This window comes from Oncorhynchus masou, chromosome 22, assembly GCF_036934945.1.
Source record: "Oncorhynchus masou masou isolate Uvic2021 chromosome 22, UVic_Omas_1.1, whole genome shotgun sequence".
NCBI lineage: Eukaryota > Metazoa > Chordata > Actinopteri > Salmoniformes > Salmonidae > Oncorhynchus > Oncorhynchus masou.
Genome location: NC_088233.1, coordinates 35941931 through 35948593, shown reverse-complemented (window position 1 = coordinate 35948593; position 6663 = coordinate 35941931).

Below are 6663 nucleotides of genomic sequence, written 5' to 3'. Positions count from 1 at the left end.
GGTCTCAACCTTGGTAAGGTTGGTAAATTGGTGGTTGTAAGTTGGTGATTGAAGATATCCCTCTAGTGGTGTGGGGGCTGTGCTTTGGCAAAATGGGTGGGGTTATATCCTTCCTGTTTGACCCTGCCCGGGGGTATCATCGGATGGGGCCACAGTGTCTCCTAACCCCTCCTGTCTCAGCCTCCAGTATTTATGCTGCAGTAGTTTATGTGTCGGGGGGCTAGGGTCAGTTTGTTATATCTGGAGTACTTCTCCTGTCTTATCCGGTGTCCTGTGTGAATTTAAGTATGCTCTCTCTAATTCTCTCTTTCTTTCTCTCTCTCGGAGGACCTGAGCCCTAGGACCATGCCTCAGGACTACCTGGCATGATGACTCCTTGCTGTCTCCAGTCCACCTGGCCGTGCTGCTGCTCCAGTTTCAACTGTTCTGCCTGCGGCTATGGAACCCTGACCTGTTCACCAGCCGTGCTACCTGCTGTTTTCAACTCTCTAGAGACAGCAGGAGCGGTAGAGATACTCCTAATGATCGGCTATGAAAAGCCAACTGACATTTACTCCTGAGGTGCTGACTTGCTGCACCCTCGACAACTACTGTGATTATTATTATTTGACCATGCTGGTCATTTATGAACATTTGAACATCTTGGCTATGTTCTGTTATAATCTCCACCCGGCACAGCCAGAAGAGGACTGGCCACCCCTCATAGCCTGGTTCCTCTCTAGGTTTCTTCCTTGGTTTTGGCCTTTCGAGGCAGTTTTTCCTAGCCACCATGCTTCTACACCTGCATTGCTTGCTGTTTGGGGTTTTAGGCTGAGTTTCCGTACAGCACTTTGAGATATCAGCTGATGTAAGAAGGGCTATATAAATAAATTTGATGATTTGATTGGACTTGTACAGAAATAACAAAACATTCTCAAAAGTTGCTGTGTTGTTCAATGTACATGTAACCTGGTAAAAAACCCTGACCTACGGTCCGCAATGCTCCCACATAAGGAGATAGGGGCATGAGGGGCTCTACAACAGTGTTCCCCAATGGCGACCGATGGTTTGATTTGGTCCCTCCAAGTTTTCTGAGGAAATAATAAAATCACTTTTTTGGATTAAATTGTTTTTATTGACATTTTTTATTCTTGGACATAATAGACTATAAAAACACCAGGATATAAGCTCCAGGTGATTTTAATTTAAGAAATCTGTTCCCTAGTATTCCCATGGATAATATTATTATGCATAAAATGATTATGTGTTAGTCAAACTATATCGGTTTAGGCTTCTTCTTTCTACAAATTATTTGTAATTATCATTACATTTTAGTCATTTAGTAGACTCTTATCCAGAGCGACTTACATGAGCAATTTGGCTTAAGTGCCTTGCTCAAGTGCACATCTACAGATTTTTCACCTAGTCGGCTCAGGGATTCGAACCAGTGATCTATCGATTACAGGCCTAAATGCTGTCCCTGCCTTTTCCGGCCCACTGACCATCATCTAGTTGATGATCCTGCCCTACAATATAACTTTTTTTATGTAAGTAGAGAGAATGCGGAGCAGGCAGTGTTGAAAAGTAATCTTTAGACATATTGTACTTTTCTTAAATGTACTTTTGTAATTGACTAAAACAATCAGACAACAAGAAAATTGCATTTGATAAAGGTTAAGTTTTTGCAGTGAGCCAATGGGGTAACCTCTGCAAATTCAGGTTGTTTTCCCCACAGGCGGGCAGGCCGCGTCGTTCTATCTGACTGGGAGGGTTCAGGGTTCATCGAACATCTCGTTCCAAAATCATGGACATTAGTATGGAGTTCATCCCACCGTTGCTGCTTTAACAGCCTCCACTCTTCTGGGAAGGCTTTCCACTAGATGTTAGAACATTGTTGCTATAACAGCCTCCACTCTTCTGGGAAGGCTTTCCACTAGATGTTGGAACATTGCTGCTATAATAGCCTCCACTCTTCTGGGAAGGCTTTCCACTAGATGTTGGAACATTGCTCCTATAACAGCCTCCACTCTTCTGGGAAGGCTTTCCACTAGATGTTGGAACATTGCTGCTATAACAGCCTCCACTCTTCTGGGAAGGCTTTCCACTAGATGTTGGAACATTGCTGCTATAACACCCTCCACTCTTCTGGGAAGGCTTTCCACTAGATGTTGGAACAATGCTGCCATAACAGCCTCCACTCTTTGGGGAAGGCTTTCCACTAGATGTTGGAACATTGCTGCTATAACAGCCTCTACTCTTCTGGGAAGGCTTTCCACTAGATGTTGGAACATTGCTGCGGGGATTTCCTTCCATTTAGCAACAAGAGCATTAGTGAGGTCGGGCACTGTTGTTCGGTGATTACGCCTGGCTCGCAGTCAGCGTTCCAATTCACCCCAAAGGTGTTCGGTGGGGTTGAGATCAGGGCTCTGTGCAGGCCAGTCAAGTTCTTCCACACCGATCTCGACAAACCATTTCTGCATGGATGTCGCTTTGTGCACAGGGGCATTGTCATGATGAAACAGGAAAGGCCCTTCCCCAAACTGTTGCCACAAAGTTGAAAGCATAGAATCGTCTAGAATGTCATTGTATGCTTTAGCGTTAAGATTTCCCTTCACTGAAACTAAGGGGCCATATGCATTCGGGCAGGTAGCATTCTCCTATCATCCACCAAACTTAAGTTTGTCCGTTGGACTGCCAGAAGGCGAAGTGGGATTCATCACTCCAGAGAAGGCGATTCCACTGTTGCTAAGTCGAATGGGAGCGAGCTTTACACCACTCCATCCGACGCTTGGCATTGCGCATGGTGAACTTAGGGGTGTGTACGGCTGCATGGCCATTGAAAACCATTCCATGAAGCTCCTGACTAACAGTTATTGTGCTGATGTTCCTTCCAGAGGAAGTTTGGAGAAGAAGAAGAGTGTTGCAACTGAGGAGAGACAATTGTTACACTCTACGTGCATCAGCAATCGGCGGTCCCATTCTGTGAGCTTGTGTGGCTACCACTTTGGGGCTGAGCCGTTGCTGCTCCTAGATGTTCCATTTCACAATAACAGCACTTACAGTTGACTGGGGCTGCTCTAGCAGGCCATAATTTTTACAAACTGACATGTTGGATAGGTGGCATCCTATGACGGTGCCATGTTAAAAGTCACTGAGCTCTTCAATAAGGCCATTCTACTACCAATGTTTGTCTATGGAGATTGCATGGCTGTGTGCTCAATTTTATACACCTATCAGCAAAGGGTGTGGCAGAAATAGCCATAGCAACTCATTTGAAGGGGTGTCCATATACTGTATATATAGTGTATGAACTAACAGGTTATAGAGCAAACTACGCAATTATGACAACACATAGGTTGTAATGGCCTATGGCTTTTTTGGGGGGGCTTGGCTTCCCAGGTGATTTTACCCAGGCAACACTGCTGTACACAGAATCACAAAAACGAGGGGCTTTTATTCATATTAAGACCTGTCCCAGTGCAATATGCCTAGCTCTGCCCACAGGGACTCTCTTATAGAGAGCTTTTTGAAATAAGCCCTCGTGTAGCCGTATTCCAACAAATCATATTATCTCACCACACTGGTTTGGCCAGCATGTTAGACTTCAAAAATGGTATTACGACCGTTGTATGGCTAATCTAGCTAGCTGGGTCATTCCTACCAAGCGGCGTCTTTTCCGTCTCCAGGAAATATCACTTCCTATTTAGAGGAAAATGTGAATTCCAAAAGGCTTTAAATATAGCCCTAGTTAAATTCTCTAATCAATGTATTTCAGATTTTCTGTCCCTGATATCACTTTCCACCATGTTAGTTTGTTGTACTGTAATTCTCCATTTAAGAAAACAACCCCTTCCTACAATGACACCATTCAGGAAGTGTCATAATTTCTTTGGTGGGAAAACTAGGGTGCAAAGCTAAATAAATATAAACACTCAGTTTTAGACATTTTTCCATGTTGTTAGTCTGTATGTCCCACTCATATATGTCCATGCTGTTATTTTCAAAATAATGTCTGATAGAGAAGTTAAAATCCTGTTCAAGTGTTATGCTCACTCACAGAACCATTATGCTCACTAACAGAACTATTGATAATTTAGGCTCCAAATTTCCACCCTGTTAGGTTCCACCGTTAGGATTATGCACCTACAGTGGCTTGTTAAAGTATTCACCCCTCTTGGCATTTTTCCTATTTTGTTGCCTTACAACCTGGAATTAAAATTGATTTTGGGGGGTTTGTATCATTTGATTTACACAACATGCCTACCACTTTGAAGATGCAAAATATGTTTTATTGTGAAACAAACAATAAATAAGACAAAAAAATGAACTTGAGCGTACATAACTATTCACCCCTCAAAGTCAATACTTTGTAGAGACACCTTTTGCAGTAATTACAGCTGCAAGTCTCTTGGGGTATGTCTCTATCAGCTTGGCACATCTAGTCCCTGGGATTTTTGCCCATTCTCCGAGGCAAAACTGCTACAGCCCCTTCAAGTTGGATGGGTTCCGCTGGTGTACAGCAATCTTTAAGTCATACCACAGATTCTCAATTGGATTGAGGTCTAGGCTTTGACTAGGCCATTTCAATACATTTAAATGTTTTCCCTGAAACCACTCGAGTGTTGCTTTAGCAGTATGCTTAGGGTCATTGTCCTGCTGGAAGGTCAACCTCCATCCCAGTCTCAAATCTCTGGAAGACTGAAACAGGTTTCCCTCAAGAATTTCCTGTATTTAGTGCCATCCATCAATCCTGCAATTCTGACCAGTTTCCCAGTCCATGCCGATGAAAAACATCCCCACAGCATGATGCTGCCACCGCCATGCTTCACTGTGGCGATGGTGTTCTCGGGGTGATGAGAGGTATTGGGTTTGCGACAGACATAGCGTTTTCCTTGATGGCCAAAAAGCTCAATTTTAGCCTCATCTGACCAGAGTACCTTCTCCATATGTTTGTCTCCCAAATGCCTTTTGGCGAACACCAAACGTGTTTGCTTATTTTTTTCTTTAAGCAATGGATTTTTTTCTGGACACTCTTCCGTAAAGCCCAGCCTGGTCCATGAGTTTTGGTGGGAGGCCCTCTCTTGGCAGTTTGTTGTGGTGCGCCGTGGGATGTTCAAAGTTTCTGATATTTTTTTATAACCCAACTCTGATATCTGTACTTCTCCACAACTTTGTCCATGACCTGTTTGGCGAGCTCCTTGTTTTTCATAGTCCCGCTTGCTTGGTGGTTCCCTTGCTTAGTGGTGTTGCAGACTCTGGGGCCTTTCAGAACATATACTGAGATCATGTGACAGATCATGTCACACTTAAATAATGTCCACCTGTGTGCAATCTAACTAATTATGTGACTTCTGAAGGTAATTGGTTGCACCAGATCTTATTTAGGGGCTTCATAGCAAAGGGGGTGAATACATATGCACGCACCACTTTTCCGTTGTAAATTCCGTTGTTTGTTTTTTTCATTTCACTTCACCAATTTGGACTATTTTGTGTATATTGTTGGATTCAGGGTGAAACTTTGAACATTTTTATACTCAGAAGTTTAGGAACATTAGTTACAAAACAGACATGAGGGCAGGGAACACGATGGCATGTGGCAATGAAACACGCATGAGGCAGAGTTGGGAGTGCAGGGAACTGGGAACACGTGGCAGAGGCAGACACAATCACATGTGGCAGAGTGCAGGGAACACGATCACATGTGGCAGAGTGCAGGGAACACGATGGCATGTGGCAGAGTGCAGGGAACACGATGGCATGTGGCAGTACTAATAAGGGTGAAACCATTGAAGGCTCATATCACTTTGCTCCCAGCTTAGCAAGAATGATGCCATGTTTAGCGATAAAGAGTAGACTCCCCCCAAAGTGGGGTATGAATACTACCATGGGGGATGCCATATATATGTGTCTGAGTTACAGCTGTATCGACCCTTTGGGAAGAATTCTACTTGGTTGAGCTTCTCTGGTATCCGTGGAGTCATTTACTCTTAAAAATAGTACCTAACAATGTCCATTACATGAAATCTTGTCACAGATCCCTACAAAACTTTCATTATGCACACCTGGCCCCTATTCCCAGTGATTAGTAATTGTATAAGTGTGCCCATGGTTTACCATTGTCCTGTCGATTATTGTTACAATGACTGGCTCCTGCCTACTCCTTTCTACACTTGTGACACAAGCACTATAATTATAAAATCGTGACGAAACCCAAAGTGCAAAATAATAAAGTACTCAGGAAATAGTAGAAGAGATTCCTCTCAGGAAAACAAGCAACATTTACAATGACCGACAAAGACAAATGACAGAGGGAGTATATATACGGTGATAGGGTGGGGATTGGCACCAGGTGTGTGTAATGATGACCAGACAAGTCCTGGGTTGATGAGGGAAGGGTGTTTGCTCGCATCAGGTTCGGCAGCAACTTGAAGGCCGGCGACGCCGAATGTCTGAGATGAACAGGAGGGGGAGCCAAAGCGAAGGCTGTTGTGACATTGTCGGAATGACCTGGCTTCATGTAAGCTATACAGTCATAATCATATTGCTGGAGGAGAGGTGGAAGGGGCAGGCAATATCATTATATGAGAAGACTTTCTTTCATTGTGAAGATGTAGTACTTTCTTTTATATAAGAACATTGTCCCTATATGTATTATGAAATATAACTTATTTTCCAATACATATC